At 46.4% G+C, this 22,693-nt stretch overlaps 1 protein-coding gene across 1 annotated transcript in view; it reads left to right on the top strand.

Moving 5' to 3' along the window:
- Positions 1-22,693, top strand: part of CRACR2A (calcium release activated channel regulator 2A) — a 140,012-nt gene that overhangs the window by 15,651 nt on the left and 101,668 nt on the right. Inside the window, exon 2 of the mRNA XM_011967175.1 lies at positions 4,614-4,883. The gene's annotated coding sequence lies outside the window, so the exon portion shown is untranslated. The remainder of the gene's footprint in view (positions 1-4,613; positions 4,884-22,693) is intronic.

Here is a 22,693-nt window from a genome sequence, read left to right as displayed (position 1 = left end):
CTCTTCCAATTTCACTCCCCACAGCCAGCCTCCATGTATCCACTCCATGTACCTCCTCTTCCAATTTCACTCCCCACAGCCAGCCTCCATGTATCCACTCCATGTCCCTCCTCTTCCAATTTCACTCCCCACAGCCAGCCTCCATGTATCCACTCCATGTCCCTCCTCTTCCAATTTCACTCCCCACAACCAGCCTCCATGTATCTACTCCATGTCCCTCCTCTTCCAATTTCACTCCCCACAACCAGCCTCCATGTATCTACTCCATGTCCCTCCTCTTCCAATTTCACTCCCCACAAACAGCCAAAGTCATCTTTTTAAAAATGCAAATCAGATCATGTCTCTCCCAACCTTTTAGATTTTTAACTTTAATGATTTCCTATGGCTTGTTGGGATAAAGTCCCGAATCTCTAACCTGGCCCATCAAGTCCTACTCTTCAACCTCATCTCCTACCGCTCTCTTCCACGTTAGGATTGTTCTCACCACCCTGGTTTCCTTCCATTTCTTGAACACACAAAAAAGCTCGTTCTACCTGAGGATATTTATGCCTGCTGTCCCCCATCCTTAACACGCTTCCCACCCACCTTTCCTTGGGTTGCTTCTATTCACCCCGTGGACCCCACATAAATGTAATTTCCTTTCTCTCGTCTTCTGTGTTGGTCCTTTTGCTTTGGGCTCCCGATAGCAAGCCCTTTGTATGTCTTCATGTCTTCATCAGAGCGTTTACCCCAATTGTGATCCATAATCATTGTTGTAATTTCTGTCCACTTTCTCCCCTCTCCATTACCTGGTAAGGGCTGAGTTCATCACCCTATCGCAGCGCAAAGCACAAAGCCTGGCACATGGTAGTTGTTGCTTATTGGAGAATGCATCTGTGAATGAATCTGGCTTCGACTTCCATCCTTCCACTGGGACTGCTGTTACTGAGTTCACCCATGGCCTCCTCATTGATAATATTACTGAGTTGACCCGTGACCTCCTCATTGATACGTCCAGGGTTTCTTCTCTGGAATGTCTGACATGTCTACAACATTTGAACCTGCTGTCAACCTCTAGTTCTGTAAACATTCTCCATCTTTTCTCATCCTTTGGTTTTGAGACAACATTATTTCCTTTGCTTTCTCTCTGAGCACTGCTTCTGAGCCTCCTTGGCTGATGTGCTCTGAGTGTCCCTTAAATGTCAGTGTCCTGCATGATTCCAGCCCTCAGTTTTTTCTGCTCCCTCTGCACAGTCTGTGAACAGCCTTAATTATGTCTGTGGCTTCAACCCTTATATATTTCAACTGGCGAATCCCACACCTGTATGTCCAGCCCTGTCCCCACTCCTGCACACCAGATCTTTCTCTCACTGCATCCTAAATGCCTCCACCCCGATGTCCCATAGAAGCCTCAAGCTTAACATTTCCAAGTGGAACTAATTCTCTTCCTTGCCAAACTTGTTCTTCCTGTAGAATTTCCTATCTGGCTAAATAATGTCACCCATCTACCTAACCTCTGAAGCTAGATGTCATGGAGTCATCCTAGATACCTCTGCCAGCTCAGTACCCATGTTCAACTGTCATCACACTCTGTCTCTTGAATCTGTCCCTATCCCTCCTCTCTCTGCACTGCCACGACCTTAGTGCAGCCCCTGCTGTACTTGTTGGGGTCATGGCATCAACCTCTTACCTGGGCTCCCTCCTTCCATCTTCTTCTCCATCTAGCACTCATGCCAGAGATCTTGTCACAGAGAACAAAGCCTAATCAAGCCACCTCCCTGCCTCACCCCACACCTCTCTCCCTCATGCCCATACAGTGAAGCCCATCCTCCTGAGGATGACGTGCAAGCTTCTTCACAGCTTCCTTGTCTTTCCCTCTGGCTTTTGCTTCTCTTTGCAGCATTCATGGTCCTCTGAGCATGCCATCCCTTCTCAGTTCAGGCTTATAGTGTCAAGCAGGGTTCTCAAATATCAGAATCGCAAGGAAGGCCTGCTGTAAAAACATGGCATGCTGGGCCTCACCTGCAGAGGTTCTAACTCTGTGGGGTCTGAGATGAGGCCCAGGATCTGAATTGGTAACAAGTTTCCAGGGTCTGCGGGGGCTTCTCTTCTGGTGGCCACTGTGAGAACCACCAGTGTATCCTAAAAAGCATGGGAGCCTCGGAGCTCCACTGCCTGGGTCCAAATCCTGCCTCTGCTACCCACTTCCTATGTCACTTAACCTCTCCATGCCTTGGTTTACTTATCCATAAAATGGGACTAATCCTTGAATTACCTTACAGGCTTTGGAGGAGGATTAAATGGGTTAGTACCCAGAAGACTTTCAAACACTGCCTGGGTCATTGTAAGTGTCAGGAACTGTTAGTTGCCACCATTGTTGGTTGTTATTTGTATTATTATTTACATACTTGGTTGTGAATGTCTGCCTCCCTCTCTTTATTGCTTGCAGTTTTCTCGTCTCCTCTCAAGAATTCATTTCTTTTCTGAGGAGCATTTTGCTAACACCCTCCCAGCCCCAGGCCTTCTGCACCCTTCTTTGTGCCCACACAGGCCCGCGTGCACCATATCCTAGCATTTGCCACCCTGCACTCGCCTCTTTCCCAGGAGTTGGGCTCACTTGGTGTGTCTCCGCAAGGCTTCATTTTCTTCCAGCTTCATTGAGGTGTAACTGAAAGATAAAATTCTATAATTTTAAGGTGTCCAATATGATGATTTGATATATGTATGTGTTATGAAATGATACCCCAATCAAGTTGGTTAATATAGAATTCAAAGACAAAATTTTTTTTATAAAGTTAGTTAACACATTCATCACCCCACCTAGTTACCATTTTTGCGTATGTGGCAGAAGCACTTAAAATCTACCCTCTTAGCAAATTTCAAGTGTACAATACAGTATTAACTCAAGTCATCACGCTGTACATTAGATCTCTAGAACTTACCCACTTATCCACATTATAACTGCAATTTTGTATCCTTGGACCAACATTTCCCCGTTCTCCCCACCTACAGCCCCTTGCAACCACTATTCTACTCTCTGTTTCTCTGAGTTCAATTGTTCTAGATTCCACATATAAGTGAGATCATAAATTTGCTTTTCTCTGTCTGGCTTACCTCACTTAGCATAATGCCCTCGAGGTTCAGCGTTCATCCCTGTTGTCGCAAATGGTAGGATTTCCTTCTTTTTGTGGATAAATTATATTCTATTATGTATATGCGCGTGCGCAGACACACACACGCACAGGCACACACACTGCACAGCTTCTTTATCCATCCATCCGTTGATGGACACCTGGGTTGTTTCCATGTCTTGGAGATTGTGAATACTGCCGCTGTGAACACGGGAGTGCGGGATCACTTTGAGCTACTGATCGTGTTTCCTTCAGACACATACCTAGAAGTGGGATTGTTGGATCATATGGTAGTTCTGTTTCTAGTTTTTTGAGGAATTTCCATGCCATTTTCCGTGTTTAGTCCCTGACTTCAATTTTGAGTCCCGGGAGTCCCGCAAAGTGTCTGGTACATCAGTGGGGGTAAAAAATGTTTCTTAATTAAATGATGGAGTTGGCATATGTTGCAGAATTTATTGAAAATACTGGCTGGGCGCGGTGGCTCACGCCTATAATCCCAGCACTCTGGGAGGCCATGGCGGTCAGATTACAAGGTCAGGAGATCAAGACCTTCCTGGCTAACACGGTGAAACCCCATCTCTACTAAAAATATAAAGAAATTAACCAGGTATGGTGGCGGGTACCTGTAATCCCAGCTACTCGGGAGGCTGAGGCAGGAGAATGGCATGAACCTGGGAGGCGGAGCTTGCAGTGAGCTGAGATCGTGCCACTGCACTCCAGCCTGGGCGACAGAGCAAGAATCCATCTCAAAAAAAAAGAAAATATGGCAAAATGTGTCCAGTCTAGGAAAAGGACTGAATACCATGAAAAAGTGGAGAAAAAAGTGTGTGTAGGTGGGTGGGTGTGTGTGTCCTGAAAATTTGAGAATGTTGTAGTTAGGATAGTGGGATTGGATTCAAGAATGTGGTCTTGTGGTCTCAGGAACATCTCAGTGCACATCACTTAGGATAATCTTAGCTATGAGTAGCAAACCCCCACAACTCGATGGATTTAAACAAGGATATTTATTACATGTGTCATAAGAAGTCTGGAGGAAGGATGATATTGGTGTTGTCTGATCCAGTGGTCAACGATGTCATCAGGGGCCCGGGTTCATTCTTTCTGTTCTGCCTCAGGCTTCCTCCTCATGGTCACGAAGTGGCTGCAGAGGTTCTAGTCAACACATTAGATGGCACAGCATCCAGCAGAGGAAAAGAGCTGGGAAAACGCTTCCCCAAGCACCCCTAGCGGGGCTCCTCTCACATCTTAACGACTAGAGGCCAGGTAGAGTCCACCCCAATCTATGCACTGGCAAGAAGCTTGCTTTGTTTTGGCTGGATGAGGCCTCTGAGCTGGGGAGGTCACTGTCCTGAGTGGACAGAATCTGCTAGAAAGGAGGAAAGGAAAAATGGATGCTGCTTCAGCAGACAACAGTGTCTGCCTCAAAGCCCAACCCAGATAATCTAAAATGAATTGCTTGAAGTCAAAGTGAGGAACCCTTTCCTCTCTCTGTTCTACCCATAGGTCATGCCCTGACCACAGCTGTCCTTCAGGAGGCTGGCACGGAGCCACCCAGGGTCATTGGGCTGTTTGTCAAGGGTGCGGCAGCAGCGACTTGCCACTCTTCCTCCATGAGCCCAGCCAGAGCCTCCACTGGGCACTTAGCACAAGAAAAACCCTGCAGGAGCCAGAGTCCAGAGCGTTGGGATTCAGCAGGAGTGCCAGGAGAACTCCACACAGGTGTGCTGCCTCCTCTCCTGCCAGGCATGTGGCTGGACATGACTCTTGCTGATGGTAAGAATCGGAGTTCCTGGATGCAGGGGGTACTGGGAGCAGCCTCCTGTGAGAAGGCTGGGCCAAGCAAACAAATGTTCTGAACGAGGATAAGAAAGCAGCATTTCTGCTGAGGGTCTCTGATTTTCTGTAGCCTGCCCCTGGCTTGAAAACTGTCAGCTTAACAAAGTGGGCTCTCAGACCCCCTGGATCTCATGTTTTTTGCTTGTCAGACTCATTGAGAGCTGCAGAATAGGCTCAACAACCCGTAGGGTCTGCTTCTCTGACTGGGACAAAAGCGCTCACAAGAAACTGATGGGAGTGGCTTCACCAGGGGTGGCAGACAATTCTGGCCAGGAGTGGGTGTCCACAGTGGGCAAGAAGTGTGGGCTCCATGTCAGGAGCAGTGGCAACAGCTTCTGGAAATTGTCTAATAGCCTGACATCCTAAAGAATGTCCCGAAGAGCTGAAAAAGCAGTTTTTCCAGACACATGCAGGGAGCAGCGAAATGAGATGCAGTAGAAGGTTGAATCCAGCTGGGAGCACAGTGCAATTTAGTTAGGAGTGACTTCTGTGGCATCTGCTGGTCATGGGTGAGGATTGGGGGAAAATAATACTAATTTGGCCATTATTACATGTGTCTTTCTTGAATCTTCAGATTATCAACTCCTTGAGGGCAGTAATGGAATATTTTATTTCTCTTGCATTCTTCACAAGGTCGGGTACTCAGCCATTGTTTATTGGTTGAGTATTTGATGGATTCCGACACAATCAACTTGACCGGGCCAGGTCCCAGAATCTTCACTCATGGGAGCAGGGTTGTCACCAGTATCTGTCGGTACCTGCTGAGGAGGAGCGGTGGTGGGTACTTTTGCCACCTGAGTTGGCCGAGGTTGCTGAGTGTGTGAGTTTCCTAGGGCTGCCTTAACAAAGTGCCACTAACTGGGTGATTAACAGAAATGTCAGGTCTCCCAGTTCTAGAGGCTAGAGGTCTGCAACCAAGGTGTCAGCAGGGCCATGATCCCTCTGTGGTATACAGGAGGCCTCTCTTTGCCTCGCCCTGGCTTCTGACGATTTGCTGGCAGACTTTGATCTTCCTTGACTTGCAGCTGCATCACTCCAATGTCTGCCTTTATCATCACATGGCATTCTCCCTGTGTGTGTGTTTCTAAATTTTCCCATTTTTATAAGGACACCAGCCATATTAGGAACCGCCGTACTCCAGTGTGACCTCATCTTAACTCTTTACATCTTCAGCAACCCCGTTTCCAAAGCAGGTCACATTCTGAGGTACTGGGGGTTAGGAGTTCAATGTGGAGATCACAGTTCAAGCCGAAACACTCGGTGAGCTCATTCACAGTGACAAGACTAGGGACATACGAAGGGCCAGGATGAATATGCACGGTGTTCCGTGGTGCTGCCTGGAAGTGACTGGCAGCAGTGTCAGCAGGGGAGCATGTCCTCTGCGCTCAGCATTCCCGAGGGAGGTGTGCTGAGCTGGGCCCAGCTGGACATACTGGATGCCGTGCTCCAGAGGAGGAACCGCACCCACCTGTCGCGCTCCTTTGTATGGGACAAGTGGGACACAGCCTTGATGGGGGGAACACACCACTGGGGTTCCAGGCAGCCTTAACTGTCGAGGAATGCCCGGAAATTCTGTCTGCCCAGCAGCTGGAGACCTTGGATCTCCTCAGTTTCCCAGGAAGTTGAGTTTTGGAGCCGTCTCTCCCAGAGAGGCTGGGAGTTCGTCGCTTTCCCCCTAGAGGCGGTGGGGGCTGCTGGGCTCAACTAGCTCATTGCCAGGCAATCCAGAGAGAGTTCCAGACACCAGACACTGAACAACCTACTTGTCTCCAAACCTAGTAAAGCTTGGACCCACTGCCGCCAACTTTTCTGCCTCTGCAGTTTTGAAGCCCTTAACGTGAAGGTTCCAGCCCAGAAGCCTGCAGGCTGTTCATAGCCCGTAGATGTGTTTTCTTCCCAGTAGCTGGTGTACACAGTGTTTTTGTATTATTTTTCAAATAGGCAACACATTTGCGTGGTTCAAAAATTAAAGCGCTATAGAAAGGTATTCAGTGAAATCTTATCCCTGCCTCCAGTGGCCAGTCCTGCCCTGCCCGTCCCCTGTAAATACTTTTATTAGTTTCCTATACAACCTTCCAGGATTCCTTTTTGCAGATAAAAGTCAGTACAAATATATATCTGCCTCCATCCCTCTACTTCTTACGTAATTATAGCAGACTATACACACTATGTTTAACCTTGCCTTTTTCACTTAATTTATCTTGGTGATCTTTCCCTATCTGTATGTGGGGAGCTTCCTCATTCTTTTTTTACAGAGGTGTAGTATCCCGTTGTATGGATTTACCATAATTTAACAATCCCCTACTGATGAACACAGGTTGTTTTTAGTCATTTTCTGTACAAGAAACACTGCACAGAATAAACCTGCCATTTCGTGTTGACCCTGAACGTGTGTAACATTTAAAAATTCTGAAAAATCTTTGAATAATCAGAAGAACTGGAAACACTCGGTTCTAACATGTGGACAACTGGTTGGGTTGGGTAGCAGCTGTCCTTTTAAAGAGACCTCCCTGCCCCGCTCTGGCATGTTCCCCACCACCTCTTGCTGACCCTCTTGCGTTCATCCTGAGCGCTGACTGCCATCTGGCAACATTGTGCTGTTTCCCTCATAGAGTATTAAGGAGGAAGGGAAATCACTCATGTACTCATGTCTCTTCAAGGGGCAATCTGAAAACCAAGGAGGCTGTCTTTTTCCAGCAGAGGGGGAGGGCAGACTCGATATGAAAGCGATTCTGCTTCTTCATCGGCCCCTCACCACTCAGCCCGTTTCTGTTACTCTTCTGTATGCTTGAGATTGCAGCCCCTGCCTTGCTATGTCCAGGCTTTTATCTCAGGAGCTGAAAAGTGGAAGGGAAAGAACCCGGCCCTCTTCTTGCTTTTGTGCACTGTGTGAGTAGCTGCATGGAGACCAGCAATAAAAGTGAAATACAAGACAGTCAGAAGTGTTGTTCTATTACATGGATTATCTCAGCAGAGCCCCCAAAGCACTGGTAGCACTATCTCCCTTTTCCAGACAAGGAAACAGTAGCAGAGTGAAGTGGCTTCACCAAGACTCATAACTCGTACACAGAACTAGGATCAGAACCCAGGTTTTTCTGTCACTAGAACCTGACATTTTAGCCAATCTATCGTGCTGCTTCCAAAGTTTTTTTTTTTTCCTTGAGACAGAGTCTTGCTGTGTCACCCAGGCTGGAGTGCAGTGATGCAATCTCGGCTCACTGCAACCTCTGCCTCCCAGGTTCAGGTGATTCTCCTGCCTCAAGCTCCCGAATAGCTGGGACTACAGGTGCGCACCACCACGTCCAGCTAATTCTTGTATTTTTAGTAGAGACGGGGTTTCACCATGTTGGCCAGGATGGTCTCAATCTCTTGACCTCATGACCTGCCTGCCTCGTCCTCCCAAAGTGCTGGGATTACATGCGTGAGCCAGCACACCTGGCCCCAAAGTCTTTTTAAAAAAGGTGTGGTTTACAGTTGTGCCTCTCACCTGCTAAGTTTGTCACTACTGATGCTGTGGAGATGACAGTCATGACAAAGATAATAGCAGCTCTGAAAACAGGCAAGATGGCTCCATGCTGCGAAGAAGGTGGGTGACAATGCGTGTGTGGTCTCATAACTAACATGACGGCTGTTCCTTGATCGTTTTTCCCATTTTATAGAGTGGAATTGGCTCCCCTGCCCTTTTTGCTCTTTCCATCCAAAAACACATATTGAGCAACTTCTGAATGCCAGGCACTGTGCTCGGTGTGAGTGACAAGCCTGGTGCCTGGAGGTTAGTTCAGGTAGGTCAACAGAGAGCTGCAGTGCCACCAGGTGTATGTGGTATTGGTGACATGGATGTGTTGGGTTGTGTCCAGAATGTGACAAAAGAGACAAATATACCATGGAGCAACCATGAACAACAAGGCGAGTGGCTTCCAGTTGTCTTGGGTCCTCGTCATTTTACACTACTTGATGAAGGAAGGAAGTGGGGCCCAGAAGTGGTGGCTGTGAGCTAAGGTATTGAGCCATCCTTCTGCCCGCAGCCCAGGATGAGCATGACCACAACTGGCAGCTCTCTGGAGCCTACTCGGGGTTGAAAGGTGGGCCAAAGGAACCTTCCCTCCCTTTGCTGCTCCACCTCAGCTTTTCTCATTCCTGGCCGTTTGTTTATCCTGTAAGCTGGGGGCTGGGGGTCTCCCAAAGGAACACTCACCCTGAGAATTAGCATTCTTCCAGCGGGGCAAAATCCTCTTCCCTGCTGAAGAAATTCTAAACCCAGCCAGCTGAAAGAGGAAGAGTGCAGGGGGTTAGGGAATGGTGGGACCAAGAGGGCACATTCCATCTGATCTCTGAAATCACACCTCAGCTATAGGACTTGCCCACCAAGGCTTCTTGTCACCATGCTTTGTTGGATTTGTAATGTTGCTGTTTCTCTCTCTTCTCCCCCAGGGTTTGCATGCAACAGCATCCGTCATCTCTGTGGTTATCTTAGAACAACGGGGGCTTTTGCTTTGTATTTATTCTTTCTCTGAGTGCAGTGCTAACCACAGCAGCCTACGGGCAGAGGGGTTGGGGAGGGAGCCAGCTGCTTTTCACTGAAATCCTATGGTCTTCAGCTGCAGCTGGTGCGAGTGCTGAAACTGTGTGAAACAAAAGTGTTGAAACTCAGTCCCAAGTGACTTCTGGGGATCTGTTGGCCTGTGCTTCCTATGGATGAGTAATTAGAAACGAGCTGTTTTCAGGTTGAAAAGGAGAATCCAGAGTCCTGATGGAATGCAGGCAGCAGGCATGCCTAGGGCCACAGACAGGTATGTGCACTTCTCTGTGCTGGCAGCTGTGTGCAGATACAAGAGAAGCATCCCATCCCCTCCTTGCCCTCAAGGAACTTAGTGACAGGAAGAGGAGCAACATTTACAGTTGATCTACCCTCTTGGGCCTGTTTCCTCATTACAGAAATGAATGAGGTTAGACTCGATCAGTATTCCTTATTATTATTATTTTTTTTAGATTCAGGAGGTACACGTGCAAGTCTGTTACATGGATATATTGCATAAGGCCGAGGTTTGGGGTTCTAATTAACCCATCACCCAAATAACGAACATAGCATGCAATAGATAGTTTTACAGCCCTCGTTTGGTGAGTATTTCTGATGGGGTCAGTGCTGTCCCCTAGAGTAATGCTTCTCACACTTTCAAAGAAGTTAAGCCAAAAGCCCAGTATTTAGGAAATGGTTGTTTTAGGAAGAGAAGCCTAAATGGAATAAAGACAAAGCCTTGACATGATGAGACGATTTCCCAGCTTCATGCATTCTATCTGGATCAGAGCATTTCCAAATATACACTGAACTGAAAAGGGCACAGTGCAATATGCAGTTACCGCAAAGCAAGGAACCCATGTGCAGGTCTGTAACAGGAAATTTGAAACTTCATCGAACAGATGTAGAATTAGATACTATTTTAAATTAGCAGAGGCACCTCAAACTTGCTTATAAAAGTTGTTTTAAAAATAACTAATATTCTTATCACATATATTTATATTTGTAGTACAATGATAAGAAATCTCTTGCAAAAATTAGCTATCGTGGTTACTTCTTTGGAGTTGCCTTTTGTTCTTCCCTCTTACTCTGATATATTCTCCTTCAAGATCTACCAAACAACTTTTCCCAATCCATCCTCCTCTTCTCGCTGCCCATACTATAAGGATGTCATTTTAAAGGGTTTTTTTTTTTTTTTTTTCCTGAGACACAGTCTCGCTCTGTCACCAGGCTGGAGTGCAGTGGCGCAATCTTGGCTCACTGCAACCTCTGCCTCCCAGGTTTAAGCGATTCTCCCGCCTTAGCCTCCCGAGTAGCTGGGACTACAGGGAGCGCCACCATGCCCAGCTAATTTTTGTATTTTTAGTAGAGACGGGGTTTCACCATGTTGGCCAGGGTGGTCTCAATCTCTTAACCTCGTGATCCGCCCCCATCAGCCTCCCAAAGTGCTGGGATTACAAGCGTGAGCCATCGTGCCCAGCCACTTTTTTTTTCTTTCTTTCTTTCCCTTTTTTTTTTTTTTTTTTTTTTTTAACTGCTAAAGACTGAATATATGCCTCGACACAGTGGGTGGGATTTCCAGGCTGGAAACATGTTTTCTGTGACACTTTGTCACTATCCTGTCCCATGTCACAGCATAATAAATTATCATGACACTACACTTACATGTAAGGCTGAGCTCATGAGACAGGATCCTGTGCTTCCCTGTTTCCTCTGCTTGCACATTTGTAATTTGATTTGGCTTGTTATCTGTACCACAGTGAAGGTTATTTCCTTCTTCCTGTTATCAAATACAGCTAGGAAAGGGGGGTTCTTCCTTCTCATTGTAACACTGTTTTATTCGATTGTCCTCCTATATCCCTCACTTTTTTATTTCCTTGTACTTCTTATGTGAAGTGGCTTCTATTTGTCTTCTGTTAAATTTAAACTTATCCATTATAGGTAGGTGGAAGTGTTGACTACTTCATTATGTGTTCCAGTGCAGGCATACAGGAGCACGTACATATTGAAAGACATCTTATTTTGTTAAGAATCACATTTCTCTGCTCACTTTGGCAGCACGTATACTAAAATTGGAATAGTGCAGAGAAGATTAGCATGGCTCCTGCACAGGATGACACGCCAAGTGTGCATGCGCTCTCTCTCTCTCTGTCTATATATATATATAAAAATATATATAAAGCACATTTATATATATATAAAAAGCACATTTCCTTTTTCTCCTTTTATTAAAAGTAGGACTACTTTATGCATTTGGGTCGAATGACTTTTCTAGGAATTTTATTTCAGGTGGTAAAGAGGGTGTTTCTAAATATTTGTTACAAAAATGGGGCATTGATTGGATAGGGTGGAGCACCACTGGATTAAGTGATCTCCAAGGTCTCTGACATTCTTTGTGCAACATTTACAAAACAGTGGATGACAGCCTGATTCATGACTCAGTCAGAAAAGAAAAATCCTGAAAGAGAAAGTGATCAGTGAAAGCTGGTATTATTTATTTATAATGTCTTCTTCAGTGAGGTACTGTCCGGGAGATGTGGCTCTGCTCACCCCTGCCCCACCATCCTAGCTGCACTTGAGAAACTGGGGAATTGAAGAAAAGAAAATACTTATTTAATTTCCCATCCAGGATCATGTGAAAACCAGTTTCTGGAGTGAGGCCCCCACATCTGGAGTGTTTAAAAATCTCCCCAGATGATCTGATGTACTCTGAGGGTTGAGAATGAGTGCGTGCAGAGGGTGAATGGTAAAAAGATAGGCCCATGTCCTAACTGCCAGAACTGGTGAATATGACCTTATTTGGAAAAAAAAAAAGTCTTTGCAGATTTAATGAAGTTAGAGATCGTGAGATGAGATCATCCTGGGATATCTGGGTGGGCTCTCAATTCAGTGGCAAGTGTCTTCATAAAGAGACACACAGAGGAGGGACACAGAGAGAAGAAGGCCAAGTGAGGACAGAGGCAGAGTTGCTGCCACATAGCCTCAAGCCAAAGAACACGTGGAGGTACCAGAGCCGGAAGAAGCAAGGAGGAGATTCTCTCCAGGAGCCTTCAGAGGGGACACAGCACAGCAGTCGCCTTGATTTAGTGCTTCTGGCCTCCAGAACTGTGAGAGAAGGAATCTGTGGTCTTAAGACACCTGGTTTTTGATAATTTGTTGGCAACTGTTATAGATTAAAACCCTGCCTAACGAGTGGAGGAGATTTGGTGAGATGGAAGAGATGTGGGAGAGCCTTTCTCACGTGGAAGTAAAGTGAGTGAAAGCAGGGAGGCCTGGCTGGAGGGAAGATGGGAGGCAGGGCCACTACAGAACAGCGACTGTCCAAGGGGAGCGGGCACTAATTCTGTGGAGAGCCCACCAGAGAATATTTCCTTTTTCTAGGAAAGATGAATTCCTCTCCGTTCTTCTTCTCCATTCTGTCCTGTCCTATTTTGGAAAATAGCGCTTGCTGCGCCTCCTTAGACCGAAAGAGCCCAAGCAGCCCAGGAAGCGAGTTCACACTCCATTCCACAGCAGTGGGAACCAGTGAGGGGTGAGGCCGGATGTCTGAACGCTCAGTGTTCTGTTGCCCATCGGTGTAAGGGTCACTCCTCCAGGGTGCACTCCACCCCCCCCCCAACACCAGCTCTGAACGCTCAGTGTGCTGTTGCCCATCGGTGTAAGGGTCACTCCCTCCAGGGTGCACTCCACCCCTCCCCGACACCAGCAGTTCCACCTTACGGGGTGGCTTTATGAATCCCAGCAAAGCTATTTGTCTTGCAGCCCCAGACGGTCTGGGTAATATTGCTGACATTGTTGGATGGCCCTGCCAGTGTCTTAGAAGTCAGTCCCAACTGCAGATATCTAAACTAAGTCGCATCACTTCTGACAAACTTCTCCTAAGGGACCATTTTCTCCTGTCCTCAGACCACCAAGCTGGAATGAGAGCAGCCAGCCTCGGAGCACACACCGTGCCAGCTGTGCTTAGTTAATAACCAGCCAGCTATCTTGGGGAGGCATCTCGCGGGGCACTGCGTGATGAAGCACAGATCCATGCCCTACTTTCTGCAAACTTAAGCAAGCGAAACTTTCATTAACAATGCCCATGAAAGCAGAGTCCTCGCTGACTTTTCTGGCTGGCTCAGCAGGAGCTGAGAGAGTGTGAGAGTGCTTGTACAAGAACTCGCTAATCTCATTACTGGATCCTGTGTGTGCACTTCCCAGGTGTTGTTTTGAACAGTAAACTCAGAAAGGGCCAATACTCTGGGAGCAGGGAGGTCACCCTGAGTATAAAATGGCCTTAAGGGTACAGAAAAGCAATTAAATGCCACCCGACAAGAAGAATCTAGGGACTGCGATGCACTGAGCACTGGGGCTGGGTGGTGGGGGCCTCGATTGGAAGGAGACAGGAGGAAACGGAGGGGAACAACTGATGCATGGTTATTCTTAGTCTTTGATTGTCAGCTCTGTTGGGGACTTGACATTACCCATTTTCCTAGAAACGAAGGAAGGACATAGGAACGCCTTCATTTCATTTTCTGGAAATAAGCATCTTTAAAGGAAGGAGAGCTCTTCCTTCTATGGACACCGTCATATGACTGACACTGTTAAGGTCAGTGGCTACTGATTTAATGTTGAGAGAGACGCTGCAGAGTGGTAAACACAGGCCAAAATGTTGTGTCGCTTTGGGATCCCTTGGATAGGAGACCCTGGTGGAGGTCATTCCAGGCATCCTCCTGCCTACAAGGACCCCAACATCCTTGCCCACTATGGGCTTGAGGGAGAAAGGCCTGGCATCTTAACGTGAGATGTGGGGCTGAGGTTAGGGAGCAGGATGGAGGACCATGGCTGGAGTTGCTAAGTCTCACCGGGGCACTGAGCTGTCCCTCGGGACCCCTAGGGGCATCCCTAGGCATCTCTCTGTGCCACCGAGTCAGAGGACGTGTGACAATGTTTCCAATTGAGCAGTAGGGTATTTTGAATGCAAACACACAGTTTCTAAACCCCCCACCACTGACCTCCTCTTATTTGTTAGAAAATCTGAAAGAGTTTTCCAGGGTTGACTGGAAGAGTGGATAAATCTGACACCAACTGGCCACCTGTACCATGGAGAGAAACAGTGTCCTCCAGAGAGCAAGCAGCATTAGAGAAGCCCTATCATGGTGAGAAGGCCTAAGGATTGTTGCTGTCCACACACAGCTCTAACCCAGAGAAAGGGCATGCCAGGGACCAGCTATGAGTCTGTGCTGCAGACATGGCGTGCTACTCCATGCTCAGCACTCTAGTCAAGGCTGCAAGTGTTACTGGGAACAAGGCAGACAGTCCCCGGCCTCAGGGAACTCACAGTCCAGCAGGAGTAATAGATGTTCACTAGTTACACCAGGCATTGTTTAGTTACAATGGTCATAAATGCTAAGGAGGAGTACAGAGTTCCTGAGAACATACAGTTTCGGATGTAGCCTGAAGGATCTTAAAGATCATCTTGTCCAGCCCAGTTAATCCACAGATAAGGAAACTGAGGCTCAGAGAGGGCAAGGAAATAGATGAAGAGTACCAATTTCATCAGTGACTGTGATGGGATGAGAAAACATTTCTGATTCCCAATTCAGTTTTTGTTTAGGCTAGGGAAATTGATTGACATTTGTAGTCAGAGCCAGTTGTAGCAACGTTTTCATGAAAGTGTCTGGGTCTAGGAGTTTCATAAAAAAGCCATTGGATGAGAGAATGGAGAGGGACTATTCACAGTATGGGAAGCGGCTCTTTGCACAAGTCCTTCTTCTGGTAGCTATTCTAATAAGGCAAGGGTGAGTCCCTGTGGGTGCTGTGTGTCCCGTGCTGACATCAGAAATGATAAATGTGCTTGATGCGTGAGCCAAGGAACTCATCAACCCTCAGCTGTAAGCCCTACCTCCATGCGGTCCCCCAGATGCCAGCCTTGCTCCACACTTCATTCTCTGAGTGGCTGTGCCGTTCCAGGTCCCCACAGCCTCTCATGGGTCTGGTCTCCTTACTTCTTTCTCTTTGACTTTAGCCCCCACACTGTCTTCAGACTGTATGACCTTAGGCGGGTTACCTAAACTTTCTGAACCTCATGTGTAAATGAATGTGGACGATGAGGGTTATAGATAGGGTCAATTAAGACAATTAAGGCTCCCAGCATAGTGCCTGGTATATATTCCATATGAACTCCCTAAAATATGTCAGGTCCTGGAACCCCTGATGACTCCTCATAACCTGCAAAACAGGGAATAACCCTGTTAGAATCTAATACATCCAAGAAGATGTTGTTGACTCCTGTTATGTGCTAGTCATTATGCTGGGTAGTATGGTTACGGAATGAATGAGCCATGATCCCTGACCTCAGGGAGCTAAAAGTGTATGGGGGTAGACTTGTACACAAGTCTAATCCAGGGTGATGAGTGATGCATCAGCGACAATCACAGAAGGCCGTGGAAACACTGACAGTGAGCAACCCAGTCAGTTTGGCATGACATTCAAGGCTCTCTAGCCCTCCTATCCTATCTCTTACTCTGTCCTTGTGCCAACGCACCCTGTTCCCTACTCACATTTTTCCAAACATATGCTGGACCTCTTACATCTCCCTTCCCCTCCCCACAGCCCTGGGGGTTAGTTAACATAAACACAGAGACTATAGGAAATACTAAAGAACCTCATAAAAATCACCCATAAACCCAATAAACAAGATAACCACCATTGATGATGTGGTACATTTCCTTCTAGTCTTTTTTCAGTGTACATGTCTTTTCTTATTGCCCTTTTCTCATTCTGCCTTACATTTTAGTTTTCACCTGCATTTATCTCCACTAGACTGTAAGCTATTTGAGGACAAGGATAATGTTTCACTCACTTTTTTTTTTTTTTTTTTGAGACAGGGTTGAGACTCTGTTGCCCAGACTGGAGTGCAGTGATGTGATCATGGCTCACTTACTGCAACCTCAGACTCCCATGCTCGAGATTCTCCCACTCACCCTCCCAAGTAGCTAGGACTACAGGCATGTGCCGCTGCACTCAGCTAGTTTTTTCTTTTCTCTCTCTCTCTCTCTCTTTTTTTTTTCTGTAGAGACGGGGTTTTGCTATGTTGCCCGGGCTGGCCTCAAACTCCTAGGCTCAAGTGATCCTCCTGCCTCGGCCTCCCAAAGTGCTGAGATGACAGATGTGAGCCCTCGTGCCTGGCCTCACTTGCTTTGTACCCCTGTTCCTAACACAGCATCTTGTACTGGGAGTCACTCTGTAAATGTTAGCTGGATAGAGCCACTAGGTGAATTTGTTTGGCTTTGGAGCTCCACATGTCATCATTTTTGAGAAAGCAGCTTTGCTGTCCTGGTGTGTGCTGCTCATTTAAAACTCAGGCATTCTCATGAGCACTAGAAAGCGCTGGCCGGTCAGCCACTGTGCGGGGTGGGTGAGGGAAGGGACTAAAAATCTGTCATAATTCAACAAGTGGCTGAGCCGCAGGCGAGTAATTAAGTGAGTTCTGCATCCTGCATGGGGCTGTGTTGGAAAGCAGCTCTGCCCGCCGTGATTCAACTTTGTCTTGCTTTAGAATGACGCAGTTGATCCTGGCAAATCTGTCTTTATCCCTTCTGATAAAAAATAATGTTGGTGTTTCACCTGGGTGGGAGTGGGTGAGATTTCTTCTCTGAGAAGTCAGTTTTGGCTCTAAAATACTCTGGTTAGATTAAATTGTACGAGGCTCTTGAGCGAGGGTTGGAAGTGGGAATAACACAGGCTCTTTTCCAGAAAGCTCAGGGTGGGGAAGCTGGGACCAGGTCAGGAGGGGCATTCACTCAGCACGCCACAGGTCAATGCAAAGCAGAGCACAAGACAGAGAATGTTTTGAGGGATTAACGCAGCAGAAAATGTTACAGCATCAAGATCCTGTCGAGACTTGTGGCAGGCACAAGAGGCTCGTGGTGTATTAAGTACCTTCCATTTTTATTTGTTTCTTTTTGTCTTTTTCTTTTCTTTTCTTTTTTGAGATAGAGTTTCATTCTTGTTGCCCAGACTGGATTGCAATGGCATGATCTCGGCTCACTGCAACTTCTGCCTCCTGGGTTCAAGCGATTCTCCTGCCTCAGCTTCCCCAGTAACTGGGATTACAGGCGCCCGCCACCATGCCCGGCTAATGTTTTGTATTTTTAGTAGAGACGGGGTTTCACCATGTTGGCCAGGCTGGTCTTGAGCTCCTGACCTCAGGTGATCCACCTGCCTCAGCCTTCCAAAGTGTTGGGATTATAGGCGTGACCCACTGCGCCTGGCCGCCTTCCGGTTTTATTAAAAATGTAGGAAATTCATTGGTATGGATGGCAACAGGACAATGAAAGTGGATATGAGAGAGGCAAGTCCACTCACAATCTGAGATTTTTATTTGGATATGGCAGGACGTTTGTTATTTAGATGTCTTTTTTCTTGAAAGAGAATATGGTATGGCAGAGGCTGTTTCTAGTATTAAATCTCTCAGAGGGAATTTCATGACAAGATCAAGGAAAGAGTCTGCACGATTTGGCTTCTGATGAAAACCATCTAAAACCAAGTTCAATCAAAGAGAACCCTTAAACAAATCATTGATTTGGGCGATGCAAAGAAACCTCAGTCAGAGAGCCTCTTGTGGAGCATGAAAGAGAGGAGAGGAACTATGCAGGGCTCAGCCTTGGAGACTACATTCTGGGATAGGATTTCCTATCTCTGCACACCATTAGAAAGAAATGAAATGGGCAGGATCTGGTGGTTTACCTACTATGAATGAGGACAAGAGGAGCCTGAGGCCCAAGGAGGCCAAGTGACTTGCCCGAGGTTAGGACATCAGCGGTGACATGGGGGAATATGCTTTAAAAAAAAAAAAAATCCAAAGTCTGGTTTTCTTTCTGCACCTCTACATCGCCTGTGGGAGGTAAGGGATTCAGGAGAAAGAGCATGGGTTTGAGATGTGCTTGGTTGGACTCCAGCCTCCATTTTCTCGTCTGCACATAACTGAGGCTGTGTTAGTCATAACATCTGCTGTGTTAATTCCCCCAAAACATTCTCTCTTGGGTGCTCTGCTTTGCTTTAATCTGTGGCCTTCTGAGCAAATTCCCCTCCTGACCTGGTCCCAGTCTCCCCACCCTGAGCTTTTTGGAAAGGAGCCTGTGTTATTCCTACTTTCAACCCTCACTCAAGGAGTCCAGGAGTTGTTCCTGTCTGCTCAAGTAGGACCTCCAGCTTCTTGTAAACTCTCCTCCAGCCTCACACACTCACTGGCTCACTTGTTCATTCAGATGCTGTTCTGGATGCCAGGGATACAGCTGGGAACCAAAGAGACACGTGCCTTCATGGAGCTTACACTCCAGACCGGCGCTGCACATTAGAAATACAACATGAGTCACATGTAGAATTTTCCATTTTGGCCACATTTTTTCAAAAAAGTAAAAGAAACAGATGAAATTCGTTGTAATAACATTTTACTTAACCTAATACATGCAACATATTATCATTTCAGCATGCAGTCACTCTAAAAATTATTAATGAGATCTTTTACTCTCCTTTCTTTTGAACTCCGTCTTTGAAATCTCTTTTGCTCTTACATCTCACTTTAGACTGTCCACAGTTCAAGTGCTTGCCTTCATATGTGGCTTGCGGCTACTCTCTTGGACAGTACAGGTCTATGGCTCGGGATCAAGACTCCGCCATCCCCCAAAGGCATGGAAACTGGGGGCACAGTGTCCCTGCAAGCCCGGCTGCTTGAGAGAGAATGCTGCCTGCTCCCCAAAGGTGCCTTCGCCTAGGGCCGTCGGTCCCACCCACTGGAGCGTGCTGAGCTCATGCAGAAAGAGGAAGGATGCTCACACCCCCGGGTCCTGGCCTAGTCTGTGGGTTCAGGCGAGGGAACAGCACTGTACTGTCCCCTTGTCGTGATAATAGTAATGATATAATTAGCACTTAAAGCACTAAGTATGGGTCATACCCTGTGCTAAGCACTTTATACGTGCTGTGTGTCTTATCTTCACCACAACTTTATGAGAGAGGTGCTATTATCGTCCACGTTTAACACAGAAGAAATCGGCCCAGAGAAGATAGATAACTTCCTGAGGATCACAGGTAGGCAGTGGCAGGGCTGGGACTTGAACCCAGGGCTGCCTAAAACCAAAGCCTGGTGTTCTTAAGACAGAATGAGATCCATCTAGAGTCACATGGGAACTGAGCACGGGATCCTGAGCCTCGTCTAAGGCTCTCTTCATCCATTCAAAGGCCACACCAGTGAGTTGGAATGCTTTGGAGATGGAGGTGTCATTGAGGGTGACTAAGTGTCACATGGAGGAGTATATGGGAGACATCTGGCATCCCTAGGCCCAGCCTGCCACAGCTGTCAACCAGGATCTATAACTGCTGGCATGTTCTTATGACAAATAAAATAGCATAATCTTTGAAAGCCATATAATGATGTAGGTGTATTACAAGTAAGATATTGACTCATAATTGATAGGCATAAATTACGAAATCCTTTGTATACTCTGCAGCACCATGTAAAAGTGTGCTCTCATCATTTTATGGTTATTGCTGTTGTTACCGCTCAGTTGGTGGTGTGTCCAGGGAGCTTACCCTAGCCCAGATCGCAGTGGTGGTGCCTGCAATATCAAATGGCAGCTGAGAACATAACCTGACTTGAATGTTCTGTCCCCACTGGGTCCCAGCACCTGGAAGTATTTGAGTTTTGCATATGGATATATTGCAGTAAAAGCCCAGTGTGCAGACAAGCTAATTAACCAGGTGTGTTCAGCATTTGCCAGCTTGCCTGGTGCTGAAATCAGTCTTCATGTTCAACGTTGGTGGCCAGCAGCACTCCTGGGTCTTCAGAGCATTGTTAGAGAGACACTTAGAAACCAGCAGACGTGATGGAGGGGGTAGAGACCCACTCTCAAGTCCCAGGACAGGCGAGAGGCCAGGAAGCCAGCCACCAGCATCTGAAAGAGAAAGCCCACCAACTGCTGCGGGTTTCCTGGGCATTGCTTGTGGCCTTGCTAAATGGGATTACCCTGAGGAGCATCCAAATCCCATTGGCTCTCTAAGCCCAGTTTAAATCCCACTCGCTCCACAGAAGCCTTTCCTGACATTTCAGCTCCTGTCCTCTCCCCATCTACAGTCCTGTGGCATTGAACGCCTGTGCCATCCACTTAGGCACTGAAGTGTCCTGCCTTATACAAAAGGTCTTCCGAAAGTTCATGGAAAATGCATATTATTGAAAAAAATACAAAGATTTCAAAATTGTTTTAGCACCAAAATAAACGCATACTAACTTGGTATAACATCTGAACAGGATCTAGTTTGAGTCAGTAAGAAGGATAAGACATCAGTTGGAAAAGAGCCCCTATAAAGCACCACAAATTCTGCTAAAATTGAAGCAAAAACAAACATCAAATTTGTAGAGAAGCTCGGGCAGGAGAATTGTGAAATTATTGATGCTTTACAAGAAGCTCATGGGGACGATGCCCCAAAGAAATCAGCGTTTACAAATGGACAGCTCATTTTAAGAAGGGATGAGATGATATTGAAGACGAAGCCCATAGCAGCCATCCGCATCAATTTGCAAAGAAAAGGTTCATTTTGTTTGTGCCCTAACTAAAAAGGACCAGTGTTTTACAGAACTAACAATAACCAACACCATAGACATCTAAGCTGGTTTAGCTTACATAATGTTGACTGAAAAATTAAACTTGAGCAAACTTTCCTTCCACTCAATGGGTGGCAAAACCCTTCTGCCCAGGTCAGCTGCAGACAACAGCAGAGCTTTCAATGGAACTTTCAAACAAGTGGGATCAAGACCCTGAAGGACTTCTTTGAAGAATTGTAACAGGAGGTGAAACAGGGCTTTTTCAGTATGATCCTGAAAACAAAGCACAATCAAACCAAGAGGTGGAAGTGGTCCAATCAAAGCAAATGTGGACCAGTCAAGAGCAGATGTCATGGCAGTGGTCTTTTGGAATGCTCAAGGCATCTTGCGTGTTGACTTTCTGGAAAGCCAAAGAACAATAACAACTGCTTATTATGAGAGCATTTATTATGAGAAAGCCAAAGCATTAGAAGAAAAACATCCCCTACCCCACGCCACCCCCAAAAAAGAACCTGGGAGAGCTTCACCAGAGAGTCCTCCACCAGGACAATGCTCCCGCTCATTCTTCTCTTCAGACAAGGGCAATTTCAAGAGAGGTTTGGTGAGAAATCATTAGGCATCCACTTTACAGTCCTGATTTGGCACCTTTTGACTTCTCTTTGTTTTCTAATCTTAAATATTTAAAGGGCACTGATTTTTCTTCAGTTAATAATGCAAAAAAAGATGGCATTGACATGATTACGTTTCCAGGACCCTCATTTCTTTAGGGATGGACTACATGGCTGGTGTCATTGCTTAAAAAAGTGTATCGAGCATGATGGAACTTATGTTGGGAAATCAAGTTTGTATTTGTAATTTTCATATTTTAATTCCATTTTTATGAACTTTTTGAAGTCCCCTTTTACTGTTAGCTACATATTTTTGTCTGGTTTAACCTTTACTTTCACATTCCTGGCCGCCTGTGACCTCTCCCAGTGACAATCATATGTGGACTTGGGACATCTCTGTTGACCTCTCTGGTTGGTAAACTGTAACTTGTTCCAGACTGGGTTTAAGGGAGCTATTTCATTATTATAAGTACGTGTGATATTCTTCATTAACTTTTCATGTGACTTTGCAAGCTGTCTAGGCATCCAAAGCACACACCCTTTGTGACGCAGGCTGGTCTCTTGCAATCTCAGTCTCCATCTTAGAATGGCTGTCTTACTTACCTTGGCTGTACTCAGTGACAGCGTCTTGCTGGGATATTGAGTGAAGGGCTAGTTCCACAGTCCAGATTAGCTCCCTCTCATACTAGCCACTCACATGATACTCTTTATCTTCCTTTTACTGCAGTTACCATGATTTATATCATATATTCACTCATTTGTTAAAGCCTTTCCCCCAACCCGCTGGGAGACCTATTTGCTTCTTCACCATATCCCGTGTACCCAGTGCCTAGAACCTGGCAGGGGGTCCGTAAAGACTAGATGAATAAATGCATGAATTAATTAGCATGGTCACTCTAGGAGATGGCAAGGGTTGGGAGAAGAGAGTTCAGATCTGGGGCTCTGTGGCTTTCTGAATTCCTCAGCTGTAAGGAGAAGTAAGGTCTGCTACAGATGGGCAGTGGAATAATGGAAAATACATTGGCCTAGAAGTCAGGGA

This window comes from Mandrillus leucophaeus, unplaced genomic scaffold (genome assembly GCF_000951045.1).
Source record: "Mandrillus leucophaeus isolate KB7577 unplaced genomic scaffold, Mleu.le_1.0 Scaffold79, whole genome shotgun sequence".
NCBI classification, from domain to species: domain Eukaryota; kingdom Metazoa; phylum Chordata; class Mammalia; order Primates; family Cercopithecidae; genus Mandrillus; species Mandrillus leucophaeus.
This window is presented reverse-complemented; position numbering and strand designations above follow the sequence as displayed.